General features: G+C 44.8%; 1 protein-coding gene across 2 annotated transcripts in view; it reads right to left on the bottom strand.

Moving 5' to 3' along the window:
• TMEM178B (transmembrane protein 178B) overlaps nucleotides 1–25,149 on the bottom strand; it is a 345,704-nt gene that overhangs the window by 264,783 nt on the left and 55,772 nt on the right. Inside the window, exon 1 of one of the 2 annotated variants that reach the window (XR_006573805.1) lies at nucleotides 23,614–23,771. The exons of the other annotated variant lie outside the window; for it this stretch is intronic. The gene's annotated coding sequence lies outside the window, so the exon portion shown is untranslated. Of the gene's footprint in view, nucleotides 1–23,613; nucleotides 23,772–25,149 lie in introns of those variants that run through there. 2 annotated transcript variants of the gene reach the window in all.

The following is a 25,149-nucleotide window of genomic DNA, read 5'->3' as shown; positions in this document are numbered from 1 at the left end:
GAAGCTGAAGCCAGGAAGATGGTTATGAAACACTTTCTTATTTCTGCTATTAATAACAATCTCCAGGCCATGAAGCACTGGAGGGGTAGAGAGACATCCATTTGAATTTGTTAATCTTTGTGTCCGATTATTTACATGGTGGAGAGTAGGGAGGAAGGAGAGATGAAGAGGTTAAAAGGGCTGTAAATTATTTATTCCTGCTTGTTTAGATACAGAAATTAAGTGATCAATAGAGTCATGGAGACTGCAATGACCAGTAAAGACTCACTGAAGATCCGGCACTGCCAGCCGGATAAGAGTATGCATAGTAGGGGCTTATACAGCAGAACAGGGTGAGAGAGGCGCTAAGGGGGGCATGGAGATGTTTGTCCTTGGTTCTCTAGCCTCCAAGTATCAGATGGAAAACTGTGTTCACTGATCTAGGAAGCCATCTCACTGTATGAGCAGCTCCTCTCCAATCACAGCATTGATTACAGGCCTGGAGCTTTTTTACTGAGTCCTTAACACACAGGCACAGTGTCAGTATCTCTATCTCTCTGCTAATCTCATTGTATAGTCCTTCCATATTTAAATACACTGGGCCAGATCCTCCTCACACTTATGTTGCTTTTATTCCCAAGTAACTCTTCCGATTTCAATAGAGTTACTCCAGATTCACACTAGTGTAAATTCAGACAGAATCAGGCAGACACAGGCCCAGTTTCTAAGAGACTGGCCGGAAATGTGAGGCCACTCTTCAGATGTAAATAGTAGGATGACCAGATGTCCCAACTTTATAAGGACAGTGCCGATTTTGGGTCTTTTTCTTATTATAGGCTCCCCACCCCCATCCAGATTTTTTACATTTGCTGTCTGGTCACTCTAATAAATAGGTACAGATCCATTGACATCACTGATTTACACCAGCTCAGGCCCTGGCCCATTTTGTGTAACAGAATCTCGTCTGTACCTTGGCAAACTGTTTACTGTCTCTGTTGCTCCAAGATGTAAATCTGCCTTTCCCTGCAACGTGTTCCTATCTGCCTGCTGAGGAAAGAGGAACACACATCCCACTCTCCAGGTCTCCCTGCTGTTGGTTTTTGGCTGCTCCACAAATTGCCATGCTAGATAGTATGCTTGGCAAATGTTTTTTTCAGTATTTCACCCCAGTGTCTTAACAGCAGAAGAACAACATGACAAAGGGAATAATTCAAATGCTCTACAGCCCACAGTCCAGAATTACAGTGTGCATTGTGTCTCAGCCCATCTTCCAAAAGGTCACACTTACAGACCCAGTCTGATTGAGAGCCCTAGAGCATTCTCCCTTAGAAAGTTTTACCTTGCTAAACATGCATGTGGACTGCAGCATGTGTCTAGATAACACTCATCACATTTCCATGCAGAATTTATGTTCTTCACCTGATGTTTCCAATGAGTTTCACATTGGAAAATGTCATGAGCTCCGTAGGTGCCCTCATGGGTTTCATATGTGGAAATTCATAGGGATAAAACAAAAGAAAAAAATAGTGTAGACAAACATTTAGGCTAAATGCCTTCTCCAGTGCCTTCAAAGATGGCATGTGCACAAAATGTTTCTCTCCAGAATTGTTTCTTAACTTACATTTGGGATCACATAAGAGGCAGGTTTTGTTTGGATTAAATAACCCAGGAGTAACATGACTTGCATATGAATCTCACATCTTTTTGCATGTTTTAATAAAAGGGTTCGAAGCTATCACCACAGAAATTGATAGCATCCAGAAGAATGGCATTCCTGTAGAGTAAATGTAAGAGGAAATCTCTGTGCCTTATTTTCTTTAGGCTAAAGTCAGAATTCAACCAAGATTGATTTTTTTTCCCCACCCATTGGTAAAAATCAGGAAAATTCAGATTAATGCAGACTGTTTTGCCTATAAATAGTGCTTTCAACTGATCTCTGCAATGAGTTTGCAACATTCTTTGTAGGCAAGATAGACAGTCTTTATGCTGGACTTTCCAGGCCTTTTCACTGTGAAAACCATGGGCTTTGAACATATTCTTTCCCTCTGAGGGAGTTTGACTTGTTTTCTGGGGAGCATATACTTGGTCTTCTGGGTTCCCCAAGACTCAACTCTTTGCTCTGCCCCTATGTATCCCAGTTGCTTAATGCAAGTGTTGTCACTGTGCTGTTATTATTGGACATTATCAAGACATCACTCAGCAAAGGGAAGAGTGCTGGCCTTCCACTCACGTGGAGGTCTCCTACAGTTGTTGTATGTATGTACAGTTTAAGGCCAGTGAGCAAGATCACTCCTAAAAATTGAGTAGAACAGCTGATAATACACATCTATTGCTCCATGAACTGTGCAAGTTCTGTCTCTGCTTGGATGACACTGCCAGCTAGATACCTCAGAGCTACATTGCCATAAACCCTGGAAAAGCAAGTGTTGGTGAGCTGAGATCATTCATTATAAGGATGCTCACTCTTCCTTTGTAAAGGGACCCTCTCCGAGGTAGGGCAGAAGAACGTTGGTCTCCTATTTGACCATACCCTTTCCATGTAAGGCCATTTGTTCGATGATTGTTATTTGAGTTACATTGCATAGCACCCAGCAGTCTGAATCAGAAGCAGGGCCTCAATGTGCGAGGTGTCGTGCAAACAGACAAAAAGAGGCAGTCCCTTCCTTGAAGTGCTTGCACTCTAAATAGAAACAAGATGCAACAAAGAGGTGTACTAGGACAGGGAAGGCAAGGAGAAGAGGAAGAAGTTCATGCAGTTACACTGCAGTATCCTAGGCTGGCAAGTGCACAGTTTGATCATTCTGAAACATTTGGATTATAAAGAAACTCTCCCCAACCACCACTCTCCCTAGCCTGGGTGGCTGCTTCCTTGCAGGCACAAGGTTCATCTTGAGCAGGGATTTTAAAGAGGAGAGGTGGTCCCAAAAAAAGATATTTTTCCAGCTGTGTAATTTGACCAGGCTGTCCTTTATCTCATGATGAATTTTTGCAATAACATCACATGCCCTTGTGTCCACAAGCCTTAGTTATTGATAGTCCCCCTTAGCTGGCTTTCCAGCAGCACATCTTTGGTGCCTGCAGGTTGTGCCAGCTGCATTCACACACTGATTTTTATTTAAACATTTTAGAGCTAGATTCTCCAGTGTGCGCTAGGCACTTTGCACCGAGTAAGAGCACAAAGATCTTAAAATGGAGACAATCAAAGGAGAATTTCCTTTACACAGAGGAACAGAAAGCTGGCAAGGACAAACTTCCACCACCTCCTGAGCCAGCCATCCCCCTAATCCCATGAGGGAGGTGGCATGGACAGGAAGGGACACTCCTGATCCTCCACTGGTGTAACATCCATTATGGACCTTATATACATGGTGGAGGATAGATTAGTCCCCTCGCTGCTCCAATTTCCACCAGGATGGGGTGACCAGGGATCAAGTTGCGGTCCCTAGCTCCTTGAGGCTGCAGCTTTCCACTAGCTCAGTCATAGCAGAGAATCAGGGCATTTACTTTATTTATAGCATATGCATAAATTATGCAAATTTAACATATCTCTCAAAATGGATTGGCCAGCAGAAGGCAGCTCAGGTGACATGACTGGACAGCAAAACTGAAAGAAAGCATAAGAAATAACTCAGCAGCTGCAGTAACATCAACAGCTGATTTAAAAATGCCAAGAAAGATACAAATTTGTCATAAAAATACATATCACACTAGACTAGACTGAAGAGCTGGCATATGTTTAAATGGACTGAAAGTCTATTATTAAGAGATGAAAACTTTCTCATCCAATACGCGCCTACTGAGAGGTTAGAGCAGTCTTGGGAGTGCTCTTTTTACAATACAGCAGTTCCTTGTCTGTGGAACAGAGTCATGTCACTTGTGTGAGTAATCTACCGTTTCTCATATCCCATTGTCTGCACTGTCAAATCACATCAGAGGGTCGTTGTGTGAAACCTTCTCCCACTCACTTCACCATAGAAAATGTTCTGGCCAAAGCAAGACAGACTGAACATTTCTGTTGCATGTCAGGTAAGGTTTGTAAGTTAAAACAGATCCTTGAAGAGTAGCTGTTAGGTTGGTTGAAAGAACCTTATTCACGGCAGTAACAAGTTTTATCCAGCAGGTATATACCCCAGCAGTAAGAACAACTCCTGCTCCTCTAGCCCTTCACTTAAAAGGATTAGCTGACTTTACATTGGCCTCATTTGTTTTCACAGCCCATAGAAGTATTGGCCCTGGCTATACTCAAGACCTACTTCTTGGCCTTGTCCTGAAAGGACTCATCCCCCTTCTGGAGATCCAGTCACCACATCTGAGGTCAGCAGGTGAAATTAACAGATTCTAAAGTCAGAACCATTGTGATCATCTAGGCTGAAATCCTGCATAACACAAGCCAGAGAACTTCCCAGAAATAATTCCTGTTTGAACTAGAGGTCAGCAGATGATTGTGCCTTTGCTGTAGTGGCCCTGAGGATGTGGTAATGAAACCCCCTTGAAATCCATCCCTATTTTTGAACCAAGGCTTTACATTTGGAGAGGAAGGGTTGGGGAAGTGGATGTTTGCTTTATGACCATTGTGACTCATTATGCGTTACCTTTACCTTGGTAATAGCTGTAATAAATACAGATATTCTGGTAGCACCCAAAGGCCCCAATCGGGAGTGAGGCCCTATGGTGCAGGGCACTGTACAAGCATTGGAAAGAGACAATCCCTGCCTTGGAAGGCTTACATTATTCCTTTTTTTGTTTTGCATACCCCCTTCCCGATCTCTTTGCAAGTTTTGTTGAAAATGTGAAGAGAATACCTCTTCGATTATAACGTTTAGTTCTACAAAGGTTTTAATTGCACTATAGCTCAGCGCCCAATGCACTTATCAATACAATGAATGTTAGTGCTATTATTATTATAATACTATCTTGCATTTATGGAGCGTTTTTCCATCTGAAGATTCCAAGGCGTTATACAATGGTAGGTATCATTGCCTTGCCTTAGGTATACACCTAACCAGTGGCAGAATTCAAGCCTCTGATTCCTAGTCCCATGCTCTAACCAGTAGGAACACTGCCACCCCTAATCACAGTAGGTTGCTTGTTGCCATGCGGACACTAGTCCTTCATTAAATATCTGCAAAGAGGGGTGAACAAATCTATTTTTATTTTTCACCCATAAATTCACAATTACAAGTTCAAGAACTATCAACATGAGAAGACGAGAATCCCTGTTTATTCATAGGCCAAGTAAAGGACAGCAACTTATTACAACATGAATTTCCTATGCTGCCTCAGAAAGTCATAAAAAAGTCAAAGTCATAGTGGTTGGAAAAAAGACCAAGCAGATGCTAACTTACATCCCCTATTTTTCTTTCCTCCCATTCTGGTAGTGACCACGTTTGGCCTCTCTGAGTTTCAAAAAGGACGGAGTTCCAGCTCACTGAATGAAAGTTCAGCAGAGGAGACCTAATATGTCTCTAATGGGCCATCAGCATTTCTGATGGAGTGTGTGAAGAGGACACATCAACCTAATGGAATAACCCATTCCTCGAAAAACATCCAAAACACTAAAAAAAATAAAAACCCACCATCAGCATTACTTCCTGATTCCCTGGGGTTTTGCAATGCAAGCCTTAATGACAACAAAGATCATAGTACAGAAAGCCAGAGAGACAGCTGTTTGTTGATCTTGTCCAGAGACTCCAGCCATCAGAGGAACCATCAGCTGAAGCATTACAAAGAGGCTGATGGGATACCAGTCTAACAAGTCAACTTCACTCAAATCAATTCCAGTTTTTAAACATTGCAACTAGCCAAACCAAAAGGAGACAATGGACAGTAGATTGTTACAGCAGTAGCACAGCGGAGGTTCACATTACTACCTTCAGTACAGAGGGTTTTCTCTTTGGAAGGAAAAGGAAATAAGATTGGTCTTATATCTCATCAGAAGTGATAGATGATTAGAGAAAAGTCAGGCCCAGTGACTACCTGTTAGTGCTTTGTGATGACATCCAAGAGACCTGGGTTTGATTTTTGTGGTCATCTACTGGGGCAAGGAGCACTGGAATTAATTTGAACCCCTCTGGCAAATTATGAGTTGCACGGATATGCTAAGAGGAAATTGCCTCCAGCCTTACATGGCTAAAAGGATGGGTATTGCCATAGGCATGGGAAGTAGAAGTGCAGGGGGTGCTGTAGCACCCCCAGGTTTTATGTGGGGCCACCAGCCCCATGCCCAGGGCTCCACTCCCGAGCTCAGGTCTTGGGGGTCAGCCCCATGCCCCACTCCCCAGCCCCTGGCTCTGCACCTGGGGCCTTGCACCCAGCCCCCCGGCACCCCATGCCCAGCCCCCTGGCTACAGCCTTAGCCCCCTTATCCTTGTCTGGATCCCCCGCTCCCAGAGACACACCCCTGCTCCAAGCACCAGCTCTTGGGGGGAGTGGCGCAGACATCACCCCCACTACTAAAAGTGTTCCAGCGCCACTGAGGGTTGCAGTGTTAACACTTGAGGGTGAAGAGTGGTGTAAAGGGAGCAAACAACAAAATCAGAAGCATGTTCTTGCCAGCAAATTAAAGAAGTATCGATTGGATGAATGGACTATAAGGTGGATAGAAAGCTGGCTAGATCATCAGGCTCAATAGGTAGTGATCAATGGCTTGATGTCTAGTTGGCAGCCGGTATCAAGCGGAGTGCCCCAAGGGCCGGTCCTGGTGCCAGTTTTATTCAATATCTTCATTAATGATCTGGATGACGGGATGCACTGCACCCTCAGCAAGTTTGCAGATGACACTAAGCTGGGGGGAGAGGTAGATACGCTGGAGGGTAGGAATAGGGTCCAGAGTGATCTAGACAAATTGGAGGATTGAGCCAAAAGAAATCCGATGAGGTTCAACAAGGACAAGTACAGAGTCCACCACTTAAGACAGAAGAAGCCCATGAACTGCTACAGGCTGAGGACCGACTGGCTAAGCAGCAGTTCTGCAGAAAAGGACCTGGGGATTACAGTGGATGAGAAGCTGGATACGAGTCAACAGTGTGCCCTTGTTGACAAGAAGGCTAATGGCATATTGGGCTGCATTAGTAGGAGCATTGCCAACAGATCGAGGGAAGTGATCATTCCCCTCTATTCGGCACTGGTGAGGCCACATCTCGAGTATTGCATCCAGTTTTAGGCCCCACATTACAGACAAGACGTGGACAAACTGGAGAGAGTGCAGCAGAGGGCAACGAAAATGATTAGATGGCTGGAGCACACGACTTATGAGGAGAGGCTCAGGTAACTGGGCTTATATAGTCTGCAGAAGAGAAAAGTGAGGGGGGGGATTTGATAGCTGCTTTCAACTACCTGAAAGGGGGTTCCAAAGAGGATGGACCTAGACTGTTCTCAGTGGTACCAGATGACAGAACAAGGAGTAATGATCTCAAGTTGCAGTGGGGGAGGTCTAGATTGGATATTAGAAAACACTTTTTCTCTAGGAGGGTGGTGAAGCACTGCAATGGGTTACCTAGGGAGATGGTGGAATCTCCTTCCTTAGAGGCTTTTACGGTCAGGCTTGACAAAGCCCTGGCTGGGATGATTTAGTTGGTGTTGGTCCTGCTTTGAGCAGGGGGTTGGACTAGATGACCTCCTGAGGTCTCTTCCGACTCTAATCTTCTATGATTCATGCATAGCACTTTGTGTAGCAGAAGGGCGTGAACAAAATAGAAGAAAGCAAAAAGGTGAGGCTCCTATTTCTGGGGTGTATCTGTTTACTGATAACATCCTCTTCCTGTGGTCTGACTACAGCTCACTGGTTACAAACACAGCTGCTTTCTAAATTCCAGGCTTATGGATGATACATAGTTTTCTTCCTGAAAAATACCTGCAGCCAACAGCTATACGATATTGGTTAAGTGGCCCCATGGTTTTGGCAGATTATGCCAAACTGGGGCCGCCAAAAAGGGAACAAACTGAATGTGCACTAATCTAACTGAATCCCTGGTTACAACCCCCCACCCACTTCCCTGCCAAGCACGTGCTTAGAATTTGAGTCTGCAGGTCAGCGCTTTGTAATTTATTGCATTAAAAAAAAAGATAGCTCAGCAATACAAAACCCCAAAGGTTTGATAATGATTTTTTCAATATCAATGAGTGAACAAGTAGGGCAGAAAGGGAAAATCCCTTGGTACCTAGAAACCAAGGGTTTCCAAGGCAGGATTTTCCAGCCTCCAGCAAACATCTCCTCTTCAAAAAAAAAAGAAAAGAAAAAAAGGAGGAAGGAAAAAAAAAGACGACGGAGGGTACTAGAGGGAGAAATAGGCAGGCATCCATGCCCACAGAGCCCTTTAAAATACTAGCCAGCTGGCTATGGAATTCAGTGCTAACTAGTGTATTCAGGCAGAGGGCCAAAATAAATATGAAATGAAGAGACAGCCTAACAGCTTTGCATGTTGTTGAGGCTGCAAGGTTTGGGGAAGCTTATATTATGCCTCTTTCACCAAAGCTTGCTGTATCAAGATGCAGCATTGTATGCTGCTTCAAAAGAGGAAGTTGGAGACAGGACTCCTTTGTTGTACACTCAGCCCTGTTACAGGTTTGCTGATTATTAATTATTTGTATTATTGTAGCATCCAGGAGCTCCAGTCATGGACAGGACTCTATTGTGCTTTGTGCAGTGCAAATCCAGACCAAAAATATTGTCCTTGACCCAAAGAGTTTACAGTCAAAGTATCTAAGGAAATGCTCTCTATCTATAAAATAGGGATAATGGTATTTATTTGGTGGAATGCTTGGAAATCTATGGAAGAAAAGAGCTGCACTGTAACAGGGTGCTGGCCAGGAGATCCAAGCCAGGCCCCGTTAGCCCAGCTCCACTTAAAAGGGGGATTAGTTAGGACTGGCCGGGGAGGCCACTCCCTAATCACCTGAAGGGATGCACCTGCAGGCCTGAGTGGCCAGCCTGCTATATAACGCTGGCTGGGAGGTAGCAAGCAGGGAGAGACAAGAAAGGGAGGAGCAAGGAGCTCTAGATCCCTGCTGGCAGGAGAAGCTAGCAGTCTCCCAGGGTGTTGGTCTGTAAGATATGTAAATAGTAGGTGGTGGGGATAGGCATGAACAATAAAAAAAGAGCACTGGTGCATGTACTTTGGCGCGGTCTCCCACTGAGTTTGTGGAGGGGCTAGGAGAAGGCGCTGCTACATGCACACAATGCTAAATATTATTAATAATAAAACTCCACAGAAGATATCCCCTCTCAGCAGCCTCACCATGCTCAACCATATCTGCAATCTCTTACTCACACAAGCGAAGTGTCTTTTGTGGACATGTTCAGGTTTATTATTGCTGGCATCTATCAGGGGATTATTACCATTCCAACGCATGGAAAACACTCTGCAAATGTCTCCAATCATTTTTATTGTTGGAGAATTAACTTCTCCTCACGACTCTCCCTCTTCTGCTTTCAGCAGACCATAGCCTTCAGTTCCTGTGGCAAAAACAGTACGTGATCTGGTAATTAAAGACTGCATCAAAATGCACAGGTGCAAGTGGACCAAATTAAAGTGGTTAACTCTGGCATTTCTTAACTTTTCAGTAACTGACTTTCTAGTCTGAATATTATGAAATCTAGCCTGAATTTTTGACCTCTTTTTTAGTCCTAATCCTGTGCTGTAAAAGTCCTATAAAATCAGTACAAGGGTTTACTGCAAATTAGGCTCTGTCAACACTACAGAGGCACGGTGCTGCAGCTACACCACTGTACCGGAGACGCTTCCTGGAAGGGCTTTTTCTGACAATGTAAGTAATCCAGCTCTCCAAGAGATGGTAGCTATGTCAATGGAAGGATCCTTCCATCAACCTAGGCTTGTCTACACCAGAGTTTAGGTCGCCCTTCACAGCTCTGAGCAATGTAGCTAAGTCAACCTACACTTTAGGTGTAGACTGGCCTTACTCATCACGAACTGCTACAGCACAGCAGATCAAGCATTTCAGTACTAGACAGCTCCTAGGCAGATCACTATGGATGCTCCACAAGCTAAAATCTCTGTAGATAGGTCTTAATGCTTGTGATGCTTAGCATGTTGTCCTCCTGACTGGTACTGTCCATCATAGCAGTGGCAGAATTTAAGTAGTGCTGTACAGTCTTTGCTTTCTGGACCTGAAGGATCCCTGTCTCAACTCTGCAAGGAAGGACAAGATCACTGTCACCATGGATGCCCTTGGCAGGAGATATATTGGAGGGAGGCAGTGCTAAATTAGTGGCCTGTTTCCTGTCTTTGGCTGGAGGATGCTGCTGCCTGATACACCATAAGCCTATGGTAGGGAGGGAGGGGGACACTTCTGCTAGAGGATTGGCACTGCCCTGTCAGACAGATGCAGAAGGTGTTGTGTCCTGACAGCCAGAGCAGTCCTGAGTGAGGCGAGACATTCCTGGTGGAGAGCTAGGCCATGTCTGCCATGTAAGGCAGAAAGATCCTGGGAATGGGGGTGGGAATGGGGATTCTTCTGCTGGAGGGTCAGTGCTGTGCCACAGGGCCGCCCGGGGAGGGGCAAGTGGGGCAATTTGCCCCAGGCCCTGCAGGGGCCTTCACGAGAGATTTTCGGGGCTTCTGGAGCGGGGTCCTTCACTCGCTCCAGGAACCCCAGAAAACTCTCGCGGGGCCCGGGCTCCCGGAGCTTCTTCCGCTCCGGGTCTTCGGTGGCAATTCGGTGGCGGGGGGTCCTTCCGCTCCGGGACCCACCGCTGAAGTGCTGGGTCTTCGGTGGCAATTCGGTGGCGGGGGCCCCCCCATCACTGAAGACCCCAGGCCCCCTGAATCCTCTGGGCAGCCCTGCTGTGCCAGGGTGCCCAGTCAGGCATAAGGATCCTGAACGAGGAAGAGATATGAGCACCTTCCTGCCAGAAGCTCTGTGTCATGTCCCGTCAGGCAGACAAATCCTCCTGTGGCAAGGGTTACGTGATGTGACAAAATGCGGCTCATCATGAAGCCTCTAAAATTACCCTCCCCCACTACATATGCCCTCATTTCCTATCCATGAAACACACCCTCTCTGGACCACCAACTGCAGTCATAAAACAGACAGTGGATGCAAGTGGATTGCTAGGACTTGTGAAGGCAAGGAACCTAACGTCTATTCCCTACCCCAAACTAAGTAATTTACATGGACCACACCACTTAGCATGTACCACTACTGAACAGCTATAAAATAAATTAGGAATAAAAGTCACTGTGTCTGTATAAAACTGTTTTTAAAAAAGAAATAATCCAGGTTCTGAATTACCATTAAAATTAACTTCCATCCAAGCTCAGCCAGTGCTACTGAACTAATGTTCTTTTCAGAAAGCAGAGCGGATTGTTTTATGAGTGAGTGATATGAATCGATATGAACTATTGTGCTGGCTGCTTCAGCTAGAGATCAAAGGGTGCAGAAAAGCAACAGTCTTAAGCCTCTTTCCTTTTTCCCCCTCCCTTTCTTCCCCCATCTTAATTTTCAGTATACAACTCCTATATCACTAAAGCTCTTCTCAGGCAGAACTAGTCCTTTTTCCCCTGCCAACCATCAGCCCCCACTCTTCCCGAAAAGGCAAATACAGCACCCTATGAGAATTAAAGCTCTGAACAAGATAGCTCACAGATTGTAGACGACTATACCGTTACACTAAAAAGCTATCACATAACTAACGAGGGCTAAGTAATGTTTAAAGGAGTGGACACAGCTTGTCCTGGTTTCTTTCCCTATGGCACTTTGGCAAGAAGTCAAATCTCATTTCAGGGTGGCTGCCTGTCTCTTTTTTTCACAGCAGTATGAGCAGTGCTACTGGGTTACGAGTTCCTAACATCCTTTTCTTTTTCAGCCCCTTTCCTAGCTTAAGTATCAGCTTTTGTGATAGCTGGATGTTTAATCTTTCCTTGGTTTAAGAGCTACTCAGAGATTCTGATCCATTCTAGTAAACTGCAGCTGGAGGCAGTGAGTTGGTAGTGACAACAGTGAATGAGTAATGGAGGGAGAAATGACATCATTTGTATATGATTTTTTAATAATATAAAAGAAACTCTTTCTCCCAGTGATTCCTTAGAGTAAGTCACACTGCAAAGCATCTTCCACTGGGCTTCAAAAATACTTAAATAGTTATTCCGATCATAGGCTGGTGTCTTGTTACATAGTTCAGGAACTATTCTGACTTTCATGATTTATGCCCATAGATCTGTTTCTGTGTATTTTTTTCCCCTTCACAGATGCCCTGCAGCTTAGGATAGTCACATGGGTGGTAGAGGAACTCAGGAACCACAAAATACTCCCAGGAACGGTTTAAGTGTACTTAACCCTGCCTCAGTGCAGTGGGCTGGACTAAATGTCTTCTTGAGGCCTCATCCAGCCCTACAGTTCTACTATTCCGTAATGTAAGAGTGTAGACAGATTACACTAGGCCCCATTCTCCTTTGTCTTGCACATTGCACAGTCATTCACACATGCTGAGGGGGCAAAGCAAGGGTAAAACCCAGTCACAGTGGCAGTATTTTATACCCACTGTGTACTCACTATGCACTGTAGTAAATGACTGCACAAGAGGCAGTGCACTGTAGAATCCACTCAATCTTTGAGCAGGGCACTCTCTCTCGGGGCTTGTGTATACTGGGTGGATTTTTGCCTTGATGTAGCAATTGACCAAAATAGATGCACTTCACTGGTTGAAAGCAGGCTTTGAATCGGTGTGACTTATGGCTCATCAACACGGCTCTACAGTTCAGACTACAGGGGCATGATCTGCAGCATACCCCAAAGTGCTGAGCTGCAACTGCCCTGCATGGACACTAATGGTGTGAGCTAACAGGTACCTAGTCTGAGTCCTGAGGCGTTCTAGGTTCATTCGAACCAGTTATATTTGAGTTCGTGCTAGCAGCATCCACACAGGGCGGTTACAGCTCAGCACTTAGGGGCATGCTGCAGTTCACACCCTCATAGCACACACTACAGCGCCACATAGCCATAGCTTTCAACCAGATATGAAGGTGGATAAATCACCCCAGAGCAACCTCCACGTTCAGTCAGTGCAATGCGCCTATACTGGGGGGTTGCACTACTGTAGTTACACTGTGCCGAAAACCCCAGTAAAGCACAGCCCTTCAACACATAACCCACATTGCTACCTGGGCTAGGTCTGAATTAATGCCTTGTGTCTCTGAATGCAAATGTCAAATATGGGAATATAGGTGCATCTTCTACCACATACGAGAGAAACAGGCTCATGGGGTTACTGTTGACACCAATGGGAGTTATGCATTTAAAACAAGACGTTGTTAATCCCTAATGTAAACATTTTGCATTTTTTACCACAACCAATAGCTACCCACAGCAGGTACAATGAAATACAAGTTTACTTTAGATAATGTGTACCATACAAATTTATCCCAAAATGCTTTGTAGAGGTAAATAATAGCAGATGGGGAAAGGAGTTAAGAGGCACTGGCAAAGGAAAAACATATGTTTTCAGATGAGCTTTGAAATGAGACAGAAAGTCAATGAGGCAGAGAGGCATAGGCAGGCTGTTTCAGATGGCAAGAGCTGCAGAGGAGAAGACTCTCACACCAATAGTGACTAGAATGTGGAAGGTGAAGGGTTAGACAGAAGCTTAGGGCTAGCAGAAATAGATCTCAGGAGGAGGAGCAAAAAACATAGTAATACACAGGGGACTGCTTGGGTTTCTTGGAAACACAGGAAAGGGAAGAGGCAAAGAGAAGCTATTCAAGGCTCAAATCTACTTAGACTCTGTATGCTTTGCTGCTGTGACCCCACCACACTATTGGGAAATTAAACCAGGCCTCACGACTGATCTTCTAATACAAAGGCGAAGATAATCCATCTTGATGCCACATTTCACCCTTTACTCCCTCCCCTGTCCCACGAAAGTACTGTTTGAGAGGAGCTTCATAGTTGCTTCTGTGCCACTGGAATTGTGCTGTTTCATAATCAGACTGCACTAAAGGACTCTAAGAAGTGTTTATTCTTGAAGCAGGGCTGGCTCCAGACACCAGCACAGCAAGCAGGTGCTTGGAGCAGCCAAGGGGAAGGGGCAGCATGTCCGGCTCTTCGGCGGCGGGTCCCTTGGCCCCTCTCGGAGGGAAGGACCTGCCGCCAAAGTGCCGCCAAAGAAGAAAGCGGCATGGTGGAGCTGCCACCAAAGTGCTGCCGATCGGGATCATGGCGCTCCCCACCCCGCCGCTTGGGGCGGCAAAAACCCTGGAGCTGGCTCTGTCTTGAAGGGTGGAAAATGCTTCTGAATTTACTCTGCCTGGTAATGAATTGTATCTCCTTTCAGTCTATTGCGGATATGGAACAGTAATTCCTGTTTGATGTATTTGCATTAAATTTAATTTTTTTTAAACAAATTTGTTATCCATCATGGTGAAAGCCGGATAAATAAAAATACCATAAGAGGGATAGAAGGGAAGGCCAACAATAAGGGAAGCTGAGATTTTCCTTACAATAGCTACAATAAATTAATCAAAATGGGAGGGAGGAGAAATATCAGTGGAAATAGAAGACATGCAGGTCAGTTTAATCAGGAACTGGGTTTGTTGGTATGGTTATAAAGCACCCAGCAATACTTAACCAATCAGAATGTTTGATTGACTGAACATTACTTGTCCTCTAATAACACTGGAACGCTGACAATGACAATAGACTATTTCACTGTAGAAATGGAGAGAGAGGAAACAATCTCATTTTTGTTTTAAAACTCGTGTGTGTTGGTCTTCTCAGAACATTTTTTTTATTAAGATAATGTTCCATTGCACAGTTCTGTCTATAGGAATTAGAGAACTCCTGGTTCAGAGTTCAGCTATCATAGAATCATTGATATCAGAGATGGAAGAAAAGACCTAGTATGTTTCTAGTGCCAGGGCCAGAAGTATCCATCTTTGTTTCACAGTCCTATTATGCAATGTCTGAAATGGCCACAAGGCAACGTCCTCTAATTCCAGTGACTGAACAGTGGTTTATAAACAAAGGTATAGCATCTCAGCTGGACTAAACTTATGGTCAAATCAGCTGGCGTGGAAGGGAGGAGGGTGGCCCTAAGCCATCTTCCCACAACCCAACCCTTATGCCACCAGGGGCCAAAGGCATTCTAAGAGTTGCTCTAGCATACATCACTTGGCGCAATCCCATAAGCAGGGCTGACTTTAGCCCAATTCCCCGGAATCGTGTCCTGTGCCTAAGTGGGCCCCGCGACTTAGGCTCCTTTTTAATTTTTTTATTTTTTTACATACCCGGCGGCGGTCCGGGTCTTTGGCAGCACTTTGACGGCAGGGGAACCTTCACTCACTCTGGGTCTTCGACGGCATTTCGGCAGCAGGGGGTCTGGAGCAAGTGAAGGACCTCCCACCGCCGAAGTGCCGCCGAAGACCCGGACCACCGCTGGGTTTTCGAATCAGGCCCCACAGTTCCTAAAGCCTGCCCTGCCCATAAGGACTGCTCCACCAGCTGAGGATCTGCACAGGACTGTCTGCTTAAGCCCTGCCCCCAAAATACCTAAGATGTGACTGGCGTAAGGCCAGCTATACCAGCTGAGGATCTCCTTGCACTGGGGGAATCTTCAGCTGTCTACCTGAGGCTGCTCTAAGTCTCCTTTGCATTGCTGGAATGGTGCAAAGGGGACTTAGGGGAAGCAGAGACTCATGAAATGTGAACCCCCGTTAACACAGTCAAGGTCAGCAAGTTCTGCACTAATCTGCTAAATAACTGCCGGTCAGTCAATTTAGAGATGGCTGGGGGGAAGCTCAGATCTACACACCCAATTTCTGCGAGATTGCCTATGATATTAGAAGGGGATTCATGTGACTTGATCATTAGACCCAATTGCTCCTCTAATCCTATTTTTTCTGTCCCCACCTCTCTCTCACAAACACACCCTTTGGAATGTTCCCATTTCTTTACCCACCAGGAACTAGTCCAACATTGGCTATAAGCTACCAAGAAAAATTCCATTCCTCATTCAGATCAGGCACAGTCCTGACACCTGCAGGGGAAAGTGAACATAATTTGCAAAGACAGGATGTTTTTATATGGTTCCAGTTATGGACAGGACATTTCTTTGTCAGGTCAGGCATCTATTTCCCAGTATTGCTGTTAAAACATGGAGAGCAGCCCATTAATTGCACTAATGGATACTGTGTGTATAATTTCCGTGTTATTTTGAAAATGTGCCCAACAGTTAAAGAAATCCATTCCCCTGCTTTCATTGCATACGTGGGGGGTGGTGGGGTAGGGGCGCTAAGGTGAAAAGTGCTTTTCAGTAACACCACTGTGCACCTACTTAATGCCTTTCATTTTAGCATCTCTTAGACTTTTAATTAAGCATCACAAAGCACATCACCGTTAACACATTATAATAAAATTATTTCATTGATAAGTAAACTGAGACAAGACGCTAAGTACTCCCTTCCATTAGGGCAGTTTTATGCCATTCTGCTGATACACGGCTGACCTGGTCAGCCAGCCAAGCCAGTCCCAGGAGTACTATGCCCTGGTTATAGAGGATACAAGTTTGGCACAAAGCTGCTGTGATATCGCCTATATCACCCCTGTAACAATAGGCAACACGTGGCGGGGAGGGCAAGCAGAGTCATGTACCCCTCTCCCTGATTTGTTGCTTGGGTTGTACTGAGCATGCTCAGTAACACTGTTAAAGCCGGCTGCCCTCACACCACCTGCCCCTTTCCCCCCATACACACAGTATTTGCAGGCACAGGTCAGTTCTGCCTGTAGCCATGGCCAGCACAGAGGTTGTAGCCATAGGAAAGGCAGAACAGACAGGGCATCTCTACACTCTGGCAATCCCCGACTGACATAACAGCTTTTTGGAGGCACTGGCAGCCAGCACAAGTTAGGGTGGCCTTAAGCCTGCTCCAACTAGCACTGGAGGACTGGAGTGGTGAAAAGTGACCATTGCAGCTGGGAAGCACAAAGGTGGCTTAAAGCAATATCTGCACATAGGCACACAAACGTGAGCTGCAATCAGGAGTCATTATCCAAAGTTGATCCAAGTGAGTCAGCCAAGGATGTAGACCTCTGTTATAAACCACTGTTCAGCCATTGGAATTAGAGGACTTTGCCTTGTGGCCATTTCAAACCTTGTACTTACAGAACTGTGAAACAAAGCCGAATGCGTCTCTCCACCCGAGTAACTTGCCCAAGATTCTACTGCAATTGAATGGCAAATCTGGGAACACAATTTAGCAGCTTGGCACCCAGTCTCAATGAACACACATATAGAAAAGCACTTAATCAAAGATTTCATTAAAACTGACAAAAAAAAAACCCAACAACCCTGGAAGAGATACTTAGGGCTGATCTGCAGTTTAAAAAGTGTTACCAGGGTAACTACAATGGTAAGGAGTGCGAGATTTTCTGACGCAGCCTAGTGTGGATGCAACTATATTGATATAAAGTGCTTTATACCACTATAGCTTATTTTTGGCTCCCGAACTGGAATAAGCAATATCAGGATAAGCATTTTTATACCAGTATAACTGCATCTATGCTAGGGAGGCTTTGCTGCTTTAACTAAGCCACGGTGAATGCTTCCCACTGGGAGATGAGCTCAGGACCACCAAATTTACTGACACGTTAGGCTAGATTTGAACCCTGCATAAAAAGTCAAAGGTTCACTGACAAAACCTGCCAACTCCAACTCTGTTTTCCACCCCTCCCCCCCACTCATTTCCTAATGAAGGGGTTATTGCCCTTCCAGAATGATCCATCCTCAGAGTGATTTGGAAACTGAAGTGTTAGACAAATAGTTTATGGGAAAAAGCACCTGGAAGGTATTGCTGCCTCCAAGGTTGGAAAAAGTCCAATATTGCTATTTACGCACATACACAGAGAGATTGGCAATGAGCTACACAGTCTCTAATTTAGCTCACCAATTTGAATCAATCTTAGGTCAGTAATCTAGAGTTGAGTGAATAATTCACAGCACAACTTATTTGACAAGTTTTACCTTTTTTTCCCCTTTTCATTAACTGTCTGCTAACAGACTGCAAAATTCTCAAATTTATTCATTATTCAAAATTATTCATAAACATCTTCAGTGAATAACTCTTGGCTTAGCAAATCTCAAACTGTAAATGTTACAACTGAATATACAGTTTGCAATTCATGGTGTAACTTATGTAATGAATTTTTGTAACTTATATAACTCACTCATAGTTTAAGTAGCTAACTAGCAAATGCATTTTTAATTACCGTATATACTCATTCATAAGCCGAATATTTGTGGTAAAAACGTGACACATCAAAGAGCGGGGGTCGGCTTATAAATGGGTCTACACCAAAATTTGATGATTTTGAACTCTGTGGAATCATTGAATTGAATATCTAATAAATTGTTGTTTTGTTTACCTGGAGCATCTGCAGGCATGGAGACCCTCAGCACCCTGTGGCCGCAGTTTGCCGTTCCCAGCCAATGGGAGCTGCGGGAAGTGGCCGCCACTTCCCATTCGCCATTATCTGGGAGCAGCGAACTGCGGCCACAGAGAGCTGAGGGGCTCCATGCCTGTGGACCCACCAGCAGCTTACCCTAACGGGCCAGGAGCCAAAATTTGCCAACCCCTGAAATATAGGGTCATCTTATGAAAGGGTCATACAGTTTTTGCTATTTTTACCTATCCATCTTGGGGGGGTTGGCTTATAAATGAACGGGCTAATGAACGAGTATATATAGTATATGTTTGATTGCAATATTTGCAACTGACAGTCTGTTGGCTGGTTATATAAGTCCTCCATTCAGGGTACAGAAACAATGCCATGTGACTCATGTAACCAACATAGTGCATATAGCAAATACCAAATTTTACATTTGAATATACGTGAAATGTACTTTTGTTTAATATTCAACCATTCCAGTTACAAATTAGCTTTCTGCATGCATCTTGTGCCAGTAATGCTTGAGCCAACATAAAAGGGACATGAACATAATCAAAATAAAGTATGCTTATTAAATTCCAAAAAAATATTTAGAGACTCCTTTTCTATATTCAGTCAACTCTACAGTAACCAGAGAAGTTTAAGATGCACACACCTATTAGGCTATCCGGTCCATCTGCCTACAATACAATATCTAGTAGTTTCTCCAACCAAGTTTCAAGAGTCCCAAGCAACAGGGCGTCCACCATTTATTTTGGGAGTCTGTTCTATAACCAGTCAGGAATTCAACCTGATATTTTTCTCTTTCTTAATTGTGTCCCATTACTCCTACTTTCCCTCCTTGGTGTTTACACCCTTCAGAGATTTGTAGACTATTATGTCCTCCCCCTCTGTTGCTTCTTTGCCAGATTCAGATACCCTTATGCCAAGTAGTATCTTTCTTATATATAGTCAACTGGAGAGAACTGATTTCATTGGCACTACTTGGAGAGTAGATATTCAATGTCAATAAGGATAGCAAAATCTGGCCCTATATATTTAACTTTTTAAAAATCTTTCCTCATAAATTTAATCTTCCCCATTTCCAAATAATTGTTATTGTTCTTTGATTTTCCAAAGTTGCTCAGTATCTTTCTGGTATTGTAAATGCCCAGAACTGAATGCAATAATCCTGTGCAGTCAGACAATAGATATATCATAATCACCTATGGCTCCAGGATGTGACACTTTGGTCTCCCTTAGTGTCCATCCACAGTACAGCTTGGCAAAAAAATTCACCGCTATTTTTTTTTTAAATGACCTTTTTTCAAAAGCTAAACTTTTCACAGAACATTTTCAATTTTTCCATTTTTTATTAAAAGCCCACACTTTTCATTAAAAAGCCCACATTTTTCAATTCAGTAACAATTTCAAAAACAATTTCAATTAAAAAAATTCACTTAAAATGTCATGGAAAAATCTCACAAAAATAAGAAAATGGATCTATTTCAAACTATGTGAAACTATTTTTTGTATGATTACCTTCCCCTGTTTATACCAGCTCAAATTCCTGGGTCTCTTTCTACTCCCAAGGCTTCCCACTCACCCTCACCCATTGACTATATGTTCCTGATTATTTTGCCCTGTATGCACAATTAGTTTCTTGTATTTTCCCAAGACTCTCATTTTGTTATTTTCTATCTGTGTTTTTAGTCTTCCTAGTTCTCTTTCCCTGTCTTGACCAGTGTGTGCAGCTCTTCCTAGTACAGTATCATATCAGTGAAACTCTCCTCTGTGCAGGCGGCCAGCAAGAGGCCTATGATGCACTTAAGAGCCACTCAGCCCCCCCAAAAAAAATAAGGTCCAACCTTTCCTGACTACTGTATCCCTTTGAGGAGCCTCATGATTTGTCTTGTGCATGCCCAAGTTTCAACTCACTTAAAAACGAGTTGCTTACAAAAAGCGTCACAGCACAGTTACTGAAAAATTGCTTATGCTCTAATTTTTACCATATAATAAAATACATCAATTAGAATATAAATAGTGTGCCTACATTTCAGTGTATAGTATATAGAGCAATATAAACAAGTCAGTGTGTGTATGGAATATAATTTGTACTGTCTTTGCTAGTGTTTTTTTATGTAGCTTGTTGTAAAACTAGGCAAATATCTGGATGAGTTGATGTACTCCCAGAAGACTTCGGCGTACTCCAGCAGTATGCATATCCCTGGTTGAAAACCGCTGGTCTGAGAGATGCATAGGCATCATGCTGATTCTGTGTACAGGAGGAAGTATCACATATTTATGAATTACATTAACATGCTGTTTACTTCCTCTAATGTATCTGCTCTAACCCCGCAGACAGAGACCAACACCTAGAAAATCTCCACCAAGCATTCTCAAGACTACAGTACCCACACGAGGAAATAAGGAAACAGATCAACAGAGCCAGATGTGTACCCAGAAGCCTCCTACTGCAAGACAAACCCAAGAAAGAAACCAACAGGACTCCACTGGCCATCACATACAGTCCCCAGCTCAAACCCCTCCAACGCATCATCAGGGATCTACAACCCATCCTGGACAATGATCCCACACTTTCACAGGCCTTGGGTGGCAGGCCAGTCCTCGCCCACAGACAACCTGCCAACCTGAAGCATATTCTCACCAGCAACTGCACACCACATCATAGTAACTCTAGCTCAGGTACCAACCCATGCAACAAACCTCGATGCCAACTCTGCCCACATATCTACACCAGCAACACCATCACAGGACCTAACCAGATCAGCCACACCATCACCGGTTCATTCACCTGCACGTCCACCAATGTAATATATGCCATCATATGCCAGCAATGCCCCTCTGCTATGTACATCGGCCAAACTGGACAGTCTCTAAGGAAAAGGATAAATGGACACAAATCAGACATTAGGAATGGCAATATACAAAAACCTGTAGGAGAACACTTCAACCTCCCTGGCCACACAATAGCAGATTTTAAGGTGGCCATCCTACAGCAAAAAAACTTTAGGACCAGACTTCAAAGAGAAACTGCTGAGCTCCAGTTCATCTGCAAATTTAACACCATCAGCTCAGGACTAAACAAAGACTGTGAATGGCTTGCCAATTACAGAACCAGTTTCTCCTCCCTTGGTTTTCACACCTCAGCTGCTGGAACAGGGCCTCATCCTCCCTGATTGATCTAACCTCGTTATCTCTAGCTTGCTTCTTGCTTGCTTATATATACACACCTGCCCCTGAAATTTCCACTGCTTGCATCCGAAGAAGTGGGTATTCACCCACGAAAGCTCATGCTGCAAAATGTCTGTTAGTCTATAAGGTGCCACAGGATTCTTTGCTGCTTCTACAGAACCAGACTAACACGGCTACCCCTCTGATACTGTTCACGGTACTAGTTGGTTATGGAGATGGACAACTTGTTGCCTTTGCTATTTGTTACTCTTATGGAAATTGTGTTATTACTACATTGCAGTAGAGGCCATCACAAAGTAAGCAAGCCTTTAGAGAGGCTGAGGCTACATCTCCACAACACACCACTGGCAGCAGCACGTAGTGTATGTGTAGCTATCATGCTCCACTGTGAAAAGCCATCTGCATCCACACTGCAGGGTGTAGAGACGTGTGTCAGACAGGCTCTGGCAGAGGAGAGGCAGTAAGGAAAGGCTTCAGCCTTTCCCTGCTCTGCGGAAGATCTCCAGCAGCAGGAGCTACCCAAGCCTTTCCCTTCTCCCCCAGCCTCACCAGAGCTTTTCCCTGCTGGGAGAGTCTTATCCTGCAGCGGGGAAAAGGCTCCAGCAGCAGGACACTACACTGCTAAATACTCTGAGCAGCACCATTGACTATTGAGATACTTACAGATAAGCACCTATATAAATGTGTGCAGAGTACAGGCCTAAATAAGGACAAGATGTGAGAAGGGACGAAGAGGGAAGATGCAGATAATAGGAGCACAAGGTTACATAGACTAGCTAAGCATACAATTTGCCAGCTTCTAAGTTTTATTCCCCTCTCTCTGCCCAGACAAGGTCCTGCTTCAGTAGAACCCTTCAACACATGTGTAACTCTAAGCTCAGGAACATGAGTATTCCATAAACATCCATAGAGCTAGGCACATGCTTAGGTGCTTTGCTGAATTGGGGCCCAAGTGAACAATAGATTTGAATAAATCTCATTTGTTTAATCAGCTTTATCTACTCACAAATAAACACAGACTTAAAGCATGCAGAGTGCATTTGTTGACAGCACACTCACTGGCCATGTTGGGCTAGAGGCTTATTACTGGGCAGCGATAGCACTCCCAGGCAAAACCTTAACAGTGACCTCAGCAGCGTTAAAGCAGAAGAACTTCCCAAATGTCACAGTCAGATGTGCTTCTCTGTTAATATTAAACACCGGGTCACTGTTAATGTTTTGTGTTAGATGCAAGTTTGATGAAGCTGGGGTATGTATTGTTTTTGGGCAGTGGATTAAAAAAAGTGAAATGACTATATTCCCCAGTGAAAAGTGTAAATGTCCTTACCCTTGACTACACCAGTGCTTTTGGTTAGCTGATGCAGATGGAAGGGAAAGCCTTATGGAGTGTGTTAACAGCACTGGAGGAGTCAGAAGGTAACAAGGAATGCACAAGTCTTCTTAAAAATCTCATTTCCGTGCTTTTAAGGTTCTGGGTGAATAGGGTGTTGTCACCTTACCTGTTGCTAAGTGTAGTTTGTTTCCTAATACAGCAATGCCAGAGGTCCCCAAACTGAGGCGGGCACAGAGGAATGTTCAGGGGGGCACAGCTGAGGCCGAGGCCAGCCCCAACAGGGGGCAGGTGGGAGTGAGTGCCACCCATTGCTGCTCCTGGCCCCATGCCTGCCAGGGCCATGCAGCTACCCCCAACAGTAGCCCCATCCCTCTTACCCCTCTCTGCATCCCCCCCACTCCTGGCCCCAGAAAGGGCAGCAGGTAAAAAGTTTGGGGATCACAGCCGGACCTGCCATTAATACCCCTACTGGCCAAGCACACCACTACAGGCGCTCACTGACAATGGCCCCACACCAGAATTCTCTCTCTCTTCCCCCCCCACCCCATCCCTCACATGGTTCAGCCATACAGGTGGGCTACTCTCAGAGTCTAATCACCTTCCCAGTGTAACAAGAGCTCAGACAAAAGGGTCCTTCCACCCTGCTTAGGTTCCTCTTCAGCCCACCCTGGAAGTTCATTGCCAATCCCTTCTGGGTTAGTTTTAAGTACCTCTGGCTCCAGGATAGAGCTCTGACTCCCAAGCACCTTTCCTCAAGTCCTCTCACATGGATTTCAGCTTCTCTCAGCTACCTTCCAAGCTCTGAGATCCAGTGCTGACTTTCAGGCTGCTTCCCTAGAGCCTTCCCAGACCATCTATAGGAGCCCAACTTCCTTCCAAACTCAGTTTTTTCAGTACTTTGATAAAGCCCAGGTGTTTCAGACTGTCACCTGACCCCAATGAGTCCAGCCCCCTAGGAGGCAGCTAATTATGGCACAGGCATATTGCACTTACTCCAAGCAGGCTCACCACTATTGCATCTTGCCTGTGGATGTTGAAGTGGGGATTGGTCCTGCTTTGAGCAGGGGGTTGGACTAGATGACCTCCTGAGGTCCCTTCCAACCCTGATAGTCTATGATTATAGGATTCCAAGTGCTAGCATAGACCCCAAGTACTAGCATTTCAGCTACAATTGTGCAACTAGTCTTCCCAATTCAGTTCCCCCATACTCCTTCCACCCATCTTGTCAGCTCCGTGATGCTGAGGCTAGCCAAGGCACAGAAGCATTGCAAACATACCCCTTCACTTCAGCAAAAGCACCTACAATAGGGGAACCTACATCAGGTTTATACTACCCAGGACTTCCCCTGGGCTAGGGCAATCTCCAGGTAGCCAGTTAAGCTGACTGCATAGCCTCTTTGCTACAGCAAGGCAGTACAAAGGAGCAATAACACAGGAGAATCTAGCTCCTACTGTTTAAAATAAATTCCTTTGGTACAATCCAACTGTAGATAATGACAGAAGAGCAAAAATTGGGTCCCAGACAACCCTTTCCAATTGTCAGTCAGAGGTATACCCAGCCCAAAAGTTGCACAACCCTTAGGAAGGAAGCTGGCCTCTACTGAGAAGACACTTTATTAGAATAACAGAACCCACCTGCTCTCCCTGATGGGTACTGAAGTACACAGCTGCCTCCCATTATTGCAAATTGGAGCAAAGTGCTGGGTATGCCTTGTTAATCCTGGCTGGTGGTTTTTGTCCCCATGCCAGTGCGTGTTGGTGAGGATTGTCTATTGACCTGCTCTCACATGGGGCAAAAAACCAGGCAGTTAGAACTGGTTGTAGCTTCTCTTCTTCCCTTCGCCTCAGTTGTCCTGGGTAACTGTTGTGAGAGAATTTTCCTTTGCTAGGTACTAGCCCCCTAGGCTCAGGCAAAGCCAGTTGAGCTTTTGTCCTACTCTCCCTGGGACTCCACAGCATGGCCATGGAGCAACTAGAGCTACTCTTCTCCCTCTCCTGTGATGCAGCAGGCAGCCAGCAAGGGAGAGGCAGGCAGAGACCTCTGGCCCTGAGCAGTGGCTCACATTAGAGCAGCTCTGGAGGTGGTGCCCCCTACTGGCAGAGTTGATTTGCTTCCATTTAAAAACCACAGGCTGCGGCTCAGGGAGCAAATTTTCTATTTGTAATCAAGTTTACACATTTGCTTCTTAACAGAGGCCTTTGAGGGCCACAAGTGGCACCCATGCTGGCTACTGCTAATATTAGCT

The sequence above is a fragment of the Mauremys mutica genome, chromosome 1 (assembly GCF_020497125.1).
Source record: "Mauremys mutica isolate MM-2020 ecotype Southern chromosome 1, ASM2049712v1, whole genome shotgun sequence".
NCBI lineage: Eukaryota > Metazoa > Chordata > Testudines > Geoemydidae > Mauremys > Mauremys mutica.
The sequence above is the reverse complement of the archived record's forward strand: the minus strand, read 5'-3'. Positions and strand labels throughout refer to the sequence as shown.